Source organism: Triticum dicoccoides, chromosome 4A, assembly GCF_002162155.2.
Source record: "Triticum dicoccoides isolate Atlit2015 ecotype Zavitan chromosome 4A, WEW_v2.0, whole genome shotgun sequence".
Taxonomy (NCBI): Eukaryota; Viridiplantae; Streptophyta; class Magnoliopsida; order Poales; family Poaceae; genus Triticum; species Triticum dicoccoides.
In genome coordinates this window covers 46,819,912-46,837,954 of record NC_041386.1, presented here as the reverse complement: position 1 = coordinate 46,837,954, position 18,043 = coordinate 46,819,912, and the positions used below count along the sequence as shown (strand labels likewise).

Below are 18,043 nucleotides of genomic sequence, written 5' to 3'. Positions count from 1 at the left end.
CCTCAACAATACTAACATAATTGGATCACATAACTATCCCTAAACATGCAACAAAGAGTCACTCCAAAGTCACTAATAGCGGAGAACGAACGAAGAGATTATGGTAGGGTACGAAACCACCTCAAAGTTATTCTTTCCAATCAATCCGTTGGGCTATTCCTATAAGTGTCACAAACAGCCCTAGAGTTCGTACTAGAATAACACCTTAAGACACAAATCAACCAAAACCCTAATGTCACCTAGATACTCCAATGTCACCTCAAGTATCCGTGGGTATGATTATATGATATGCATAACACAATCTCAGATTCATCTATTCAACCAACACAAAGGACCTCAAAGAGTGCCCCAAAGTTTCTACCGGAGAATCACGACGAAAACATGTGCCAACCCCTATGCATAGGTTCATGGGCGGAACCCGCAAGTTGATCACCAAAACATACATCAAGTGAATCACGTGATATCCCATTGTCACCACAGATATCCACGGCAAGACATACATCAAGTGTTCTCAAATCTTTAAAGACTCAATCCGATGAGATAACTCCAAAGGGGAAACTCAATTCATTACAAGAGAGAAGAGGGGGAGGAGAAACATAAGATCCAACTATAATAGCAAAGCTCGCGATACATCAAGATCGTGCCAAATCAAGAACATGAGAGAGAGAGAGAGAGATCAAACACATAGCTACTGGTACATACCCTCAGCCCCGAGGGAGAACTACTCCCTCCTCGTCATGGAGAGCACCGAGATGATGAAGATGGCCACCGGAGAGGGATTGCCCCCTTCGGCAGGGTGCCGAAACGGGTCTAGATTGGTTTTTGGTGGCTACGGAGGCTTCTGGCGGCAGAACTCCCGATCTGGTCTCTGTTCTGGAAGTTTTATGGTACGACGATATATATGGGTGTAGGAAGAAAATCGGAGGAGCCACGGGGGCCCGACGAGGCAGGGGGCGCGCCCTAGGGGGGTGGGCGCACCCCCACCCTCGTGGGCAGCCCGTGTCTCCCCTGACGTGCACTCCAAGTTCCCTGGGTTGCTTTCCTTCCAAAAATAACTTCTCCAGTTGATTTCGTTCCGTTTCGACTCCGCTTGATATTCCTTTTTCTCAAAACACTAAAATAGGCATAAAACAGCACATCTGGGCTGGGCCTCCGGTTAATAGGTTAGTCCCAAAAATAATATAAAAGTGGAAAATAAAGCCCAATATTGCCTAAAACAGTAGATAATATAGCATGGAGCAATCAAAAATTATAGAAACGTTGGAGACGCATCAAGCATTCCCAAGCTTAATTCTTGCTCGTCCTCGAGTAGGTAAATGATAAAAATATTATTTTTGATGTGGAATGCTAGTTGGCATAATTTCAATGTAATTCTTCTTACTTGTGATATGAATATTCAGATCCGAAAGATTCAAGACAAAAGTTCAATATTGACATAAAAACAATAATACTTCAAGCATACTAACTAAGCAATTATGTCTTCTCAAAATAACATGGCCAAAGAAAGTTCATCCCTACAAAATCATATAGTTTAGTCATGTTTCATTTTCGTCACACAAGAATGCTCTCATCATGCACAACCCCGATGACAAGCCAAGCAATTGTTTCATACTTTAGTAATCTCAAACTCATAAACTTTCACGCAATACATGAGCGCGAGCCATAGATATAGCACTATGGGTGGAATAGAATAATGAGGGGGTTATGTGGAGAGGACAAAAAGGAGAAAGTCTCACATCAACGAGGCTAATCAATGGGCTATGGAGATGCCCACCGATTGATGTTAATGCAAGGAGTAGGGATTGCCATGCAATGGATGCACTAGAGCTATAAATGTATGAAAGCTCAACAAAAGAAACTAAGTGGGTGTGCATCCAACTTGCTTGCTCATGAAGACCTAGGGCACTTGAGGAGGCCCATTGTTAGAATATACAAGCCAAGTTCTATAATGAAAAATTCCCACTAGATATGAAAGTGATAACATGAGAGACTCTCTACTATGAATATCATGGTGCTACTTTGAAGCACAAGTGTGGAAAAAGGATAGTAACATTGTCCCTTCTCTCTTTTTCTCTCATTTTTTTGGGGCATTTTCTTTTTTTATGGCCTTTCTCTTCTTTTTTTGCATTCTCTTTTTATGGCCTTTCTCTTTTTTATGGCCTTTCTCTTTTTTTATTCCTTTATTTATTCCTCACTTGGGACAATGCTCTAATAATGATGATCATCACACTTCTATTTATTTACAACTTCAATGATTACAACTCAATACTAGAACAAAGATGACTCTATATGAATGCCTCCGGCGGTGTACCGGGATATGCAATGAACCAAGAGTGACATGTATGAAAGAATTATGAACGGTGGCTTTGCCACAAATACTATGTCAACTACATGATCATGCTAAGCAATATGACAATGATGAATGTGTCATGATGAACGGAATGGTGGAAAGTTGCATGGCAATATATCTCGGAATGGCTATGGAAATGCCATAATAGGTAGGTATGGTGGCTGTTTTGAGGAAGATATAAGGAGGTTTATGTGTGAAAGAGCGTATCATATCACAGGGTTTGGATGCACCGGCGAAGTTTGCACCAACTCTCAATGTGAGAAAGGGCAATGCACGGTACCGAAGAGGCTAGCAAGGATGGAAGGGTGAGAGTGCGTATAATCCATGGACTCAACATTAGTCATAAAGAACTCACATACTTATTGCAAAAATATACAAGTCATCAAAAACCTCGGCACTACGCGCATGCTCCCAGGGGGATAGATTGGTAGTAAAAGACCATCGCTCGTCCCCGACCGCCACTCATAAGGAGGACAATCAAATAACACCTCATGTTTCAAATTTGTTACACAACGTTTACCATACGTGCATGCTACGGGATTTGCAAACTTCAACACAAGCATTTCTCAATTTCACAACTACTCAACTAGCACGACTTTGATATTATTACCTCCAAATCTCAAAACAATCATCAAGCATCAAACTTCTCTTAGTATTCAAAACAGTCATAAGAGAATTTTATTATTAATCTTGTATACCTAGCATATTAGGATTTTAAGAAAATTACCATGCTATTAAGAGTCTCAAAATAATCTAAGTGAAGCATGAGAGATCAATAGTTTCTATAAAACAAATCCACCATGCTCTAAAAGATATAAGTGAAGCACTAGAGCAAATGACAAACTACTCCGAAAGATATAAGTGAAGATCAATGAGTAGTCGAATAATTATGCAACTATGTGAAGACTCTCTAACAATTAATAATTTCAGATATTGATAATTTATTCAAACAGCAAGCAAAGCAAAATAAAATGACATCTAAGAATAGCAAACATCATGTGAAGAAGCAAAAACTTAGGATCAACCGAAACTAACCGATAGTTGTTGAAGAAGAAAGGTGGTATGCCAACCGGGGCATCCCAAAGCTTAGATGCTTCAGACTTCTTCAAATATTATCTTGGGGTGCCTTGGGCATCCCCAAGCTTGAGCTTTTTTGTCTCCTTAATTCCTTTCATATCATGGTCTCCCTAAATCTCAAAAGCTTCATCCACACAAAACTCAACAAGGACTCATGAGACAAGTTAGTATGAACCATTGCAAAAACCTTATCATACTCTATTGTAGCAAATCACTAAAAGTATTATTCAACATTGCATACTAAATTCCTCTGCATATTTAATAGTTCTATCCTCAAATAGAATCATTAAAGAAGCAAACATATGCAAACAATGCAAACATAACAGCAATCTGCCTAAACAGGATAGTCTGTAAAGAATGCTGCAACATCCATACTTCCCTAGCTCCAAAAATTATGAAAGAAAATTCCCACTGTATTAAATTTATCAGAGCTTAATATTCAAAAGGTTTCAACATTTTATCACATTCTGACTTTTCTAGGGAATTATTGCAACAGCGGTAAACTTTCTGTTTTCAAACAGCAACATGTATACTTGTAACATAGGCATAGTAAAGGCTATCAATGCCATTTTTATTGAAATAAAAGATGCAAAACATTGTTCTAAATAACATCAAGTAAATGCAAACAAAATAAATTGACGCTCCAAGCAAAACACATATCATGTGGTGAATAAAAATATAGCTCCAAGTAAAGTTACCGATGAACGAAGACAAAAGAGGGGATGCCTTCCGGGGCATCCCCAAGCTTAGGCTCTTGGATATCCTTGAATATTACCTTGGGGTGCCTTGGGCATCCCCAATCTTAGGCTATTGCCACTCCTTATTCCATAGTCCATCGAATCTTTACCCAAAACTTGAAAACTTCACAACACAAAACTTAACAGAAAACTCGTAAGCTCCGTTAGTATAAGAAAATAAATCACCACTTCAAGATACTGTAATGAACTAATTATTTATTTATATTGGTGTTAAACCTAATATATTAGAACTTCTCTATGGTTTATAAATTCTTTTACTAGCCATAGATTCATCAAAATAAGTAAACAACACATGAAAAACAGAATCTGTCAAAAACAGAACAGTCTGTAGTAATCTGAATCAAACGTATACTTCTGGAACTCATAAAATTCTCAAATAAATTTATGGACCTGAGGAATTTATCTATTAATCATATTAAAAAATAATTAACTAAATATCACTTTCCAAATAAAAATAGCAGCAATTCTCGTGAGCGCTAAAGTTTCTGTTTTTTACAGCATGATCAACAAGACTTTTCCCAAGTCTTCCCAAAGGTTCTACTTGGCACAAACACTAATTAAAAGCATAAAACCACATATAAACAGAGGCTAGATGAATTATTTATTACTAAACAGGAGCAAAAAGCAAGGAATAAAAATAAAGTTGGGTTGCCTCCCAACAAGCGCTATCATTTAACGCCCCTAGCTAGGCATGATGATTTCAACGATGCCCACATAAAGGATAAGAATTGTAACATAAAGAGAGCATCATGAATAATATGACTAGCACATTTAAGCCTAACCCATTTCCTATGCATAGGGATTTTGTGAGCAAACAACTTATGGGAACAATAATCAACTAGCATAGGAAGGCAAAACATGCATAACTTCAAAACTTTAAGCACATAGAGAGGAAACTTGATATTATTGCAATTCCTACAAGTATATGTTCCTCCCTCATAATAATTTTCAGAAGCATCATGAATGAATTCAACAATATAACCAGCACTTAAAGCATTCTTTTCATGATCTACAAGCATAGAAAATTTACTACTCTCCACATAAGCAAAATCATGAATAATAGTGGGAGCAAACTCAACAAAATAATTATCATGTGAGGCATAATCCAATTGAAAACTAAAATCATGATGACAATTTTCATGGATATCATTATTCTTTATAGCATACAAGTCATCACAATAATCATCATAGATAGCAACTTTGTTCTCATAATCAATTGGAACCTCTTCCGGAATATTGAAATCATTACTAAATAAAGTCATGACCTCTCCAAATCCACTTTCATCAATATAATCATCATAAATAGGAGGCATGATTTCATCATAATAAATTTGCTCATCAAAACTTGGGGTACAAAAAATATCATCTTCATCAAACATAGCTTCCCCAAGCTTGTGGCTTTGCATATCATTAGCATCATGGATATTCAAGAAATTCATACTAACAAAATTGCAATCATGCTCATCATTCAAATATTTAGTGCCAAACATTTTATAGATTTCTTCTTCAAGCACTTGAGCACAATTATCCTTTCCATCATACTCACGAAAGATATTAAAAAGGTGAAGCGTATGAGACAAACTCAATTCCATTTTTTATAGTTATCTTTTATAAACTAAACTAGTGATAAAACAAGAAATTAAAAGACTCGATTGCAAGATCTAAAGATATACCTTCAAGCGCTAACCTCCCCGGCAATGGCACCAGAAAAGAGCTTGATGTCTACTACACAACCTTCTTCTTGTAGACGTTGTTGGGCCTCCAAGTGCATAGGTTTGTAGGATAGTAGCAAATTTCCCTCAAGTGGATGACCTAAGGTTTATCAATCCGTGGGAGGCGTAGGATGAAGATGGTCTCTCTCAAGCAACCCTGCAACCAAATAACAAAGAGTCTCTTGTGTCCCCAACACACCCAATACAATGGTAAATTGTATAGGTGCACTAGTTCGGCGAAGAGATGGTGATACAAGTGGTATATGGATGATAGATAATAGTTTTTGTAATCTGAAAATATAAAAACAGCAAGGTAACTAATGATAAAAGTGAGCGTAAACGGTATTGCAATGATAGGAAACAAGGCCTAGGGTTCATACTTTCGCTAGTGTAAGTTCCCTCAACAATACTAACATAATTGGATCACATAACTATCCCTAAACATGCAACAAAGAGTCACTCCAAAGTCACTAATAGCGGAGAATGAACGAAGAGATTATGGTAGGGTACGAAACCACCTCAAAGTTATTCTTTCCAATCAATCTGTTGGGCTATTCCTATAAGTGTCACAAACAGCCCTAGAGTTCGTACTAGAATAACACCTTAAGACACAAATCAAACAAAACCCTAATGTCACCTAGATACTCCAATGTCACCTCAAGTATACGTGGGTATGATTATACGATATGCATCACACAATCTCAGATTCATCTATTCAACCAACACAAAGGACCTCAAAGAGTGCCCCAAAGTTTCTACCGGAGAATCACGACGAAAACGTGTGCCAACCCCTATGCATAGGTTCATGGGCGGAACCCGCAAGTTGATCACCAAAACATACATCAAGTGAATCACGTGATATCCACAGCAAGACATACATCAAGTGTTCTCAAATCTTTAAAGACTCAATCCCATGAGATAACTCCAAAGGGGAAACTCAATTCATTACAAGAGAGAAGAGGGGGAGGAGAAACATAAGATCCAACTATAATAGCAAAGCTCGCGATACATCAAGATCGTGTCAAATCAAGAACACGAGAGAGAGAGAGATCAAACACATAGCTACTGGTACATACCCTCAGCCCCAAGGGAGAACTACTACCTCCTCGTCATGGAGAGCACCGGGATGATGAAGATGGCCACCAGAGAGGGATTGCCCCCTCCGGCAGGGTGCCGGAACGGGTCTAGATTGGTTTTTGGTGGCTACGGAGGCTTCTGGTGGCGGAACTTCCGATCTAGTTTCCGTTCTGGAAGTTTTAGGGTACGACGATATATATGGGTGCAGGAAGTACGTTAGAGGAGCCATGGGGGCCCCACGAGGCAGGGGGGCGCGCCCCCACCCTCGTGGGCAGCCTGTGTCTACCCTGACATGCACTCCAAGTTCCCTGGGTTGCTTTCCTTCCAAAAATAACTTCTCTAGTTGATTTCGTTCCGTTTTGACTCCGTTTGATATTCCTTTTTCTCGAAACACTGAAATAGGCATAAAATAGCAAATCTGGGCTGGGCCTCCGGTTAATAGGCTAGTCCCAAAAATAATATAAAAGTGGAAAATAAAGCCCAATATTGCCTAAAACAGTAGATAATATAGCATGGAGCAATCAAAAATTATAGATACGTTGGAGACATATCAGAAGCCCTCCGTGATCGATGCCCCCTCCGGCGGAGCTCCGTAACAGGCCCCAAGATGGGATCTCATGGATACAGGAAGTTGCGGCGGTGGAATTAGGTTTTTGGCTCCGTATCTGATCGTTTGGGGTACGTAGGTATATATATAGGAGGAAGGAGTACGCCGGTGGAGCAACAGGGGGCCCACGAGGGTGGAGGGCGCGCCTGGGGGGTAGGCGCGCCCCCCTACCTCGTGGCCTCCTCTTTTGTGTCTTGACGTAGGGTCCAAGTCTGTTGGGTCTTGTTCATTGAGAAAATCACGTTCCCGAAGGTTTCATTCCGTTTGGACTCCGTTTGATATTCCTTTTCTTCGAAACCCTAAAACAGGCAAAAAACAGCGATTCTGGGTTGGGCCTCTGGTTAATAGGTTAGTCCCAAAAATAATATAAAAGTGGATAATAAAGCCCAATAATGTCCAAAACAGTAGATAATATAGCATGGAGCAATCAAAAATTATAGATACGTTGGAGACGTATCAAGCATCCCTAAGCTTAATTCCTGCTCGTCCTCGAGTAGGTAAATGATAAAAACAGAATTTTTGATGCGGAGTGCTACTTGGCATAATTTTAATGTAATTCTTCTTAATTGTGGCATGAATATTCAGATCCAAAAGATTCAAGACAAAAGTTCATATTGACATAAAAATAATAATACTTCAAGCATACTAAATACGCAATTATGTCTTCTCAAAATAACATGGCCAAAGAAAGTTCATCCCTACAAAATCATATAGTTTAGTCATGTTTCATTTTCGTCACACAAGAATGCTCTCATCATGCACAACCCCGATGACAAGCCAAGAAATTGTTTCATACTTTAGTAATCTCAAACCTATAAACTTTCACGCAATATATGAGCGCGAGCCATGGACATAGCACTATGGGTGGAATAGAATATAATGAGGGGGGTTATGTGGAGAAGACAAAAAAGGAGAAAGTCTCACATCAACGAGGCTAATCAATGGGCTATGGAGATGCCCATCGATTGATGTTAATGCAAGGAGTAGAGATTGCCATGCAACGGATGCACTAGAGCTATAAATGGATGAAAGCTCAACAAAAGAAACTAAGTGGGTGTGCATCCAACTTGCTTGCTCACGAAGACCTAGGGCACTTGAGGAGGCCCATTGTTGGAATATACAAGCCAAGTTCTATAATGAAAAATTCCCACTAGTATATGAAAATGACAAAATAAGAGACTCTCTATCATGAAGATTACGGTGCTACTTTGAAGCACAAGTGTGGCAAAGGATAGTAACATTGTCCCTTCTCTCTTTTTCTCTCATTTTTTGGGCCTTCTCCTTTTTTATGGCCTTTATCTTTCTTTTATTCCTCACTTGGGACAATGCTCTAAAAAATGATGATCATCACACTTCTATTTATTTACAACTCAATGATTACAACTCGATACTAGAACAAAAGATGACTCTATATGAATGCCTCCGGCGGTGTACCGGGATATGCAATGGACCAAGAGTGACATGTACATGATCATGCTAAGCAATATGACAATGATGAATGTGTCATGATAAACGGAATGGTGGAAAGTTGCATGGCAATATATCTCGGAATGGCTATGGAAATGTCATAATAGGTAGGTATGGTGGCTGTTTTGAGGAAGATATAAGGAGGTTTATGTGTGAAAGAGTGTATCATATCACGGGGTTTGGATGCACCGGCGAAGTTTGCGCCAACTCTCGATGTGAGAAAGGGCAATGCACGGTATCGAAGAGGCTAGCAAGGATGGAAGGGTGAGAGTGCGTATAATCCATGGACTCAACATTAGTCATAAAGAACTCACATACTTATTGCAAAAATCTACAAGTCATCAAAAACCTAGGCAGTACACGCATGCTACTAGGGGGATAGATTGGTAGGAAAAGACCATCGCTCGTCCCCGACCGCCACTCATAAGGAGGACAATCAAATAACACCTCATGTTTCAAATTTGTTACATAATGTTTACCATACGTGCATGCTACGGGACTTGCAAACTTCAACACAAGCATTTCTCAATTTCACAACTACTCAACTAGCATGACTTTGATATTATTACCTCCATATCTCAAAACAATCATCACACAGCAAACTTCTCTTAGCATTCAAAACACTCATAAGAAATTTTTAATAATCTTGAATACCTAGCATATTATGATTTTAAGTAAATTACCATGCTATTTAAGACTCAAAATAATCTAAGTGAAGCATGAGAGATCAATAGTTTCTATAAAACAAATCCACCACCGTGCTCTAAAAGATACAAGTGAAGTACTAGAGCAAAACTATATAACTCAAAAGATATAAGCGAAGCACATAGAGTATTCTAACAAATTCCAAATCATGTATGGCTCTCTCAAAAGGTGTGTACAGCAAGGATGATTATGGTAAACTAAAAAGTAAGGACTCAAATCATACAAGACGCTCCAAGCAAAACACATATCATGTGGCGAATAAAAATATAGCTCCAAGTAAAATTACCGATAGAGGTAGACGAAAGAGGGGATGCCTTCCGGGGCATCCCCAAGCTTTGGCTTTTAGGTGTCCTTAGATTATCTTGGGGGTGCCATGGGCATCCCCAAGCTTAGACTCTTGCCACTCCTTGTTCCATAATCCATCAAATCTTTACCCAAAACTTGAAAACTTCACAACACAAAACTTAAAGTAGAAAATCTCGTGAGCTCCGTTAGCGAAAGAAAACAAAAGACCACTTCAAGGTACTGTAATGAACACATTATTTATTTATATTGGTTTTATACCTACTGTATTCCAACTTCTCTATGGTTTATAAACTATTTTACAAGCCATAGATTCATCAAAATAAGCAAACAACACACGAAAAACAGAATCTGTCAAAAACAGAACAGTCTGTAGTAATCTATAGCTAGTGCAAGATCTGGAACCCCAAAAATTCTAAAATAAATTGCTGGACGTGAGTAATTTATCTATTAATCATCTTCAAAAGGAATTAACTAAATATCACTTTCCAAATAAAAATGGCAATAGTTCTCGTGAGCGCTAAAATTTCTGTTCTTTACAGCAAGTTTTAACAAGACTTTCCCCAAGTCTTCCCAACGGTTCCACTTGGCACAAACACTAATTAAACACAAAAAATGCAATCAAAACAGAGGCTAGATAAATTATTTATTACTAAATAGGAGCAAAAAGCAAGGAATAAAAATAAAATTGGGTTGCCTCCCAACAAGCGCTATCGTTTAACGCCCCTAGCTAGGCATAACAAGCAAGGATAGATCTAGGTATTGCCATCTTTGGTAGGAAATCCATAAGTGGCTCTCATAATAGATTCATAAGGTAATTTAATTTTCTTTCTAGGAAAGTGTTCCATGCCTTTCCTTAATGGAAATTGGAATCTAATATTTCCTTCCTTCATATCAATAATTGCACCAATCGTTCTAAGGAAAGGTCTACCAAGAATAATAGGACATGAAGGATTGCAATCTATGTCAAGAACAATAAAATCTACGGGTACATAATTCCTATTTGAAACAATGAAAACATCATTAATTCTTCCCATAGGTTTCTTAATAGTGGAATCCGCAAGGTGCAAGTTTAGAGAGCAATCATCAAAATCACGGATACCTAACAAATCACACAAAGTCTTTGGAATCGTGGAAACACTAGCACCCAAATCACATAAAGCATAGCATTCATGATCTTTAATTTTAATTTTACTAGTTGGTTCCCACTCATCATAAAGTTTTCTAGGTATAGAAACTTCCAATTCAAGTTTTTCTTCATAAGATTGCATCAAGGCATCAACGATACGTTTAGTAAACGCTTTATTTTGACTATAAGTGTGAGGAGAATTTAGCACGGATTGTAACAAGGAAATACAATCAATCAAAGAGCAATTTTCATAGTTAAACTCCTTGAAATCCATAATAGTGGGTTTAGCAACATCTAGGGTTTTAATTTCTTCAATCCCATTTTTATCAATTTTAGCATCAAGATCAAAAAATTCCGAATATTGGAACGCCTTCTAGGTAAAGGTGGATCATATTCAATCCCATCATTATCAAGATTCATACTGCAAAACAAAGATTTAATAGGGGACACATCAATAACTTTTAGATCTTCATCTTTATTTTCATAGCAATCCGGTTTAGCGGCCATCCTATTAACTAAGGTGGCTTGCTTATCCAAAATTTCAGCGGTCAACTTTTCAAGACGAGCAATTTAGGATCTCAAACCATCGACTTCTTTAGACATATCATCAAGCTCTTTATTCATAAAACTCATAAAAAAATTTGTTCCTTAAGCTCGTTTCTAAAGAAATTATTATGTTCAAATTGCAAAACCATAAAGCTCCTGACATTGCTTTCGATCTCTTCTAATCTTTTAAGGTGAAGATCACCAAATTTAGGTAGAGCCATCGTGACAAGCAAGCAAACTAACACACAAGCAAACAAAAAGCAAGCGGGCAAAAAGAGGCAAATAGAGGAAAAGAGGGAGGATAAAGAGAGAGACGCCAATAAAACAGCAAGGGTGAAGTGGGGGAGAGGAAAACGAGAGGCAAATGGAAAATAATGTAATGCGGGAGATAAGGGTATGTGATGGGTACTTGATATGTTGACTTTTGCGTAGACCTCCCCGGCAATGGCGCCATAAATCCTTCTTGCTACCTCTTGAGCACTGCGTTGGTTTTCCCCGAAGAGGAAGGGGTGATGCAGCAAAGTAGCGTAAGTATTTTCCTCAGTTTTTGAGAACCAAGGTATCAATCCAGTAGGAGGCTACGCGCGAGTCCCTCGTACCTGCACAAAACAAATAAATCCTCGCAACCAACGTGAATAGGGGTTGTCAATCCCTACACGGCCACTTACGAGAGTGAGATCTGATAGATATGATAAGATAATATTTTTGGTATTTTTTATGATAAATATGCAAAGTAAAATAAAGGCAAGGTAAAAAGCAAAGGAAATAACTAAGTAGTAGGAGATTAATATGATGAAGATAGACCCGAGGGCCATAGATTTCACTAGTGGCTTCTCTCCAGAGCATAAGTATTCTACGGTGGGTGAACAAATTACTGTTGAGCAATTGACAGAATTGAGCATAGTTATGAGAATATCTAGGTATGATCATGTATATAGGCATCACGTTCGAGACAAGTAGACCGACTCCTATCTGCATCTACTACTACTACTCCACTCATCGACCGCTATCCAGCATGCATCTAGAGTATTAAGTTAAAAACAGAGTAACGCCTTAAGCAAGATGACATGATGTAGAGGGATAGACTCATGCAATATGATGAAAATCTCATCTTGTTATCCTCGATGGCAACAATACAATACGTGCCTTGCTGCCCCTACTGTCACAGGGAAAGGACACCGCAAGATTGAACCCAAAGCTAAGCACTTCTCTCATTGCAAGAAAGATCAATCTAGTAGGCCAAACCAAACTGATAATTCGAAGAGACTTGCAAAGATAACCAATCATACATAAAAGAATTCAGAGAAGATTCAAATATTGTTCATAGATAGACTTGATCATAAACCCACAATTCATCCGTCTCAACAAACACACCGCAAAAAGAAGATTACATCGAATAGTTCTCCACAAGAGAGGGGGAGAACATTGTATTGAGATCCAAAAAGAGAGAAGAAGCAATCTAGCTAATAACTATGGACCCGTAGGTCTAAGGTAAACTACTCACACTTCATCGGAGGGGCTATGGTGTTGATGTAGAAGCCCTCCGTGATCGATGCCCCCTCCGGCGGAGCTCCGGAACAGGCCCCAAGATGGGATCTCGCGGATATAGAAAGTTGCCGCGGTGGAATTAGGTTTTTGGCTCCGTATCTGATCGTTTGGGAGTACGTAGGTATATATAGGAGGAAGGAGTACGTCGGTGGAGCAACAGGGGGCCCACGAGGGTGGAGGGCGCGCTTGGGGGGGGGGTGTAGGCGCGCCCCCTACCTCGTGGCCTCCTATTTTGTGTCTTGACGTAGGGAAAATCACGTTCGTTGAGAAAATCACGTTCCTGAAGGTTTCATTCCGTTTGGACTCCGTTTGATATTCCTTTTCTTCGAAACCCTAAAACAGGCAAAAAAACAGCGATTCTGGGTTGGGCCTCCGGTTAATAGGTTAGTCCCAAAAATAATATAAAAGTGGATAATAAAGCCCAATAATGTCTAAAACAGTAGATAATATAGCATGGAGCAATCAAAAATTATAGATACGTTGGAGACGTATCAGTGACTTCTTTTACATGCCTTTCCTTACAAGTCTTTTCTTACATACGGCGGTTTACAATATTGGGCCTTAAGCCGCCTCTAGACCTTAGGCCTTCTATAATCTTTAATAAACTATCATCTTGAATGTTTATTGGCTTCCTTTGTGACCCGCCATTGGGGCTGACCCGGCCCCTCCTGGGCGGGTCATAGCTGATAGCTATATCCCCAACAGTTTTGATACTATCATGCAGGACCCATGACCCGATCAGACCCTTATAAGTGAGGTCCAGTTTGAAAGAAAAAAAACGTTGGAGCCCTTCTAGGACTATTCATTTTCTCTATTTATGATTTTTTTTTAATTTAGGAAAATATTAAATTTATGAACATTTTTTCTTATTTGTGAACATTTTAAAATTCATGAAGAAAAAACATATTCATGAACAATTGTAATTCACGAACATTTTAACCATTTTTCCAAATTCGTGTTTTCCTAAAACTCTTAAACTTTTTTAGAATTAAGTAATATAATCTTCATGTTGTGAAGAACTTTTAATCTACTAAGGTTATTTAAATTTTTGAATATTTTAAGATAATGTATTGTATCGCCACAGTTAAGAAAGAAGAAATTCAGAGAAAGAAAAACTCAAAAGGTGTTTCTCACAGTGAAGGATAAGTGGAGGCGCATGACTGAATTGAGAGCAGGCTCGATGCATAGGTAGAGGAGAACTAGCGGTCGTCGCCGCCATATTTACTATCGTCACCGAATCCTACTTGACAACGCATAACCATTTACCACATAAGGCGCTCTTGATTAGGCATACCAAGGTGGTATTCTTCATCTAAAAAAAGGTTTCTTTATGTGTTGGCATCTATTATCTATATCTATACTCTATACCTACTATTGAAGAGAGGTGATATTCTTGGTCTCGTCCCGCTTCGTTTGATCCCGTTTCAATTAATTTCACGTAAGCTATTTGGTTTCGTTACTTGCCACCCGTTTGGCCCAACGGAGAAAGCCCACCTGAGGACGCACTGTGGCCCAGGTCCGGAGAGCTGGTAAAAAATAAAATAGCCGATGGGAGGGTTCGATCACATAACTTGCCAACCGACCATGCACAGTTTGTCCAACTGATCCAGCTAGAGATATGAGATGATTTTTTCCCGTTGCAACGCACGGGCCTTTTTGCTAGTTGGATCTTAATGTGACGTCCCAAGTGTTGGAGGTGACTAGCATTGTGACATATGTCCAATCAAGTTGAAGAAGACGACTAGGTGGCAATCAAAGACGATGTATAAAACGTCAGAAATGACTCAATTAATATTCATGAATAATCTGATCATAAATCCACAATTCATCCGATTCCAATAAACACACCGCAAAAGACTATTACATCGAATAGAACTTCAAAAACATCGAGGAGAGCATTGTATTGAAGATCAAAGAGAGAGAAGAAGTCATCTAACTATTAGCTATGGACCCGTAAGTTTGTGGTGAACTACTCACGCATCATCAGAAGGCAGTAAGGATGATGTAGAAGCTCTCCGCGATTGATTCCCCCTTCGACAGAGTATCGGAAAAAGCCTTCAGATGGGATCGTGGAAGAACAGAAACTTGCGGCGGCGGAAAAAGTGTTTGGGGTGTCTCTCTGTTGGTTTCCCGATTTTAAAGAATTTCTAGATGTAAAATTAGGTCAAACAGAGCCACGTGGGGCCCACAAGGCATCAGGGCGTGCCATGTTGCCTTGCCGTCTCCTTGCTTCTCGTTGGTCTCCTCCTGAAGCTTCTAGGGTCTCTTTTTTTTAGAAAAAACGTCAAAAAGTTTCGTAGCGTTTGGACTCCATTTGGTACTAATTTCCTGAAAAACAGAAAACAACAACTGACGCTTAGCACTGAATTAATAGGTTAGTCCTAGAAAATGATATAAAATATCACAAAAGTTATATAAAACATCCAAAATTAATACTATAATAACATAGAACAATAAAAATTTATAGATATGTTGAAGATGTATCAAATGACATCGTAAGCTTTATGAAGTCAATCTTGAACAGAACGGCTTTAAGCCCCTTTATCTTGACTTCATGGATAATCTCATGGAGAACGGCGATCCAATCCAGAATGAACCGTCCTTTGATGAAGGCGGTTGATTCTAATGGGTAAACCTGGGAGCTATAAGGCCCGCCCTACTGGCGTACCCCATAGTAAGGATCCGCGCCCAGAACCTTAGGAATTAGCGAGATAATCCTGAAAACCCTGGAAAAACTCCCTAAACAGAGCAAGGATGCCCTCCTTGATTGTCAGCCAGAATACCTGAAAGAAATGGACTAGCAACCCATGGTGCCGCGGATTAGACTGAAATATGTGGTAAACATAACAAAACATGTGGGTTTTTTTTTTTTGCGAAAGAAAAGGATTGCATTAATCTTACAATCCTGTTGGCAGAGGGTGCCAACAAAACATGTGATCAGATCAAACTGTGGCATCCCTTTTCCCTGGACGTATCTCACAGAACTCATGTGTCCTCCGACTCCGACACGGTATGAACAATGACCAATGAGTCGCCCATCGTACGCACGTAGCTTCTTGGTCAGCCAGACTGGGAGAGCAATTTGCCAAATGGGGACACCGTCGAACCAACTAGAGTCCAGCTCTCCATCTCCCATACCATCATGTCAGCTACCACGGCCAGCTTTGGAAATCTGTGCACTTGCGTACGCGCATCGATCTGTGATAAGGTGTTTTTCACATGCTCACTCTGGTCTATTTGGGAGTAATAATTGGCATGGATGAGAATCCAATATTTGCTTCACTTCTCTTCTCCCCCTGTTCACACAAATGACACAAGGCTTGCAGTGTTCCAGTGTGCAACTTGTCGATGTGCTCAACTTGTCAATGCTTGCTCTATAAATAGGAGACTCGATTGCTAGGAAGAGCATGCACACAAGATATATACACGCCAATAGAGCAAGCACTACTGGTTAATGAATTAAGCATTAACCAGTGCAACTGAATATCTCTAGCCTGCCGGTTGGCATATACGAGCTGATACGGGCATACATGGCTGCGAGCAAGCCTGCTGCTACTGCTGATCCTGGCAAGCAGGAGATGGGCGCCTTCGAGCCCTGCGTGTGGGGCGACTTCTTCGTCACCTACAACCCTCCCCTCTCACAGGTCAGGCACGCATGTCGCCTCGTCAGTCATACACTCTCAGATGGGTCGCCGTCTCTCTCTCTCTCTCTCTCTCTCTCTCTCTCTCTCTCTCTCTCTCTCTCTCTCTCTCTCTAATCTACGTGTGTGATCTGCGTGATGTGTAGAGCTTGGAGAGGAGCATGCGCGAGAGGGCGGAACAGCTCAAGGACCAAGTGCGCGGCCTGTTCGAGGACGGTGAGGACAGGAGCGTGGCTGATGTGGTGACACTGGTGGAAACGCTCGAGCGACTCGGCATCGACTACCACTTCCGCGGCGAGATCGGCACCGCCTTACGGCGCATCCTGAACGAGGAGCCCGAGCATGGAGCTACCTCCCCCCACGACCTCCACGTCGCCGCTCTTCGGTTTCGTCTACTTAGGCAGCATGGCTTCTGGGTATCTGCAGGTATATACTCCCTCCGTCGAGAAATTAATGTATCCATTTCTACTACAAGTATTTCTGGACGGGGGAGTATATTTTCTATCTATAGACATGAAGTGCTCTCTCCCGAGAAAAAGAAAAACAAGAAGTATTCTACCCAACAAATATATATATAAAGACAAGCAAATGATATATGATGAGAAGTTCAGTGATCTCAATGCCACTCTAAATTTATGTCTAGAAGGTACAATTTTTCACAGAGCTTCAAGATTCGGAAATTGCACTTTTGTTGCTTAGATCAACCCAACATCTTCAACCTGTCATTTTATCTTATGTTTGTTCTAGGATTTATTTGCTCTTCGATCTGAAGAAACATGGTAGGAATCAATCGATAAATTACGTGTCTTGCTAACATCACAAATTAAGGCATACATCATGATGCTATATAATGTCGCTGTTCCATATTAGTTGAAGTTCTACCTTTGTCATAACTCCGAAGTTAAACTTCTTTAAATTTGATCAAATCTTTACATAGTAACTACATCAATTTTTATCAGTTTCTCCGACAAGTATTTCCGGACGGAGAGAGTGTCTATTAAATATAAAACACCAACTTAGTCTCATCAGATTATAAAGTATATCTCGGTCACTTGGTGTTGTAGATCTTAGCACACTCTTCTATAAAGTTAGTGAAACTTAAACAAGTTCAACTTCGAACAAA

General features: G+C 39.7%; 1 pseudogene; it reads left to right on the top strand.

Annotated features, from left to right (window-relative positions):
- The first annotated feature begins 16,809 nt into the window (after positions 1-16,809).
- The window catches only part of LOC119283401, a 6,590-nt pseudogene continuing 5,356 nt past the window's right edge, over positions 16,810-18,043 (top strand).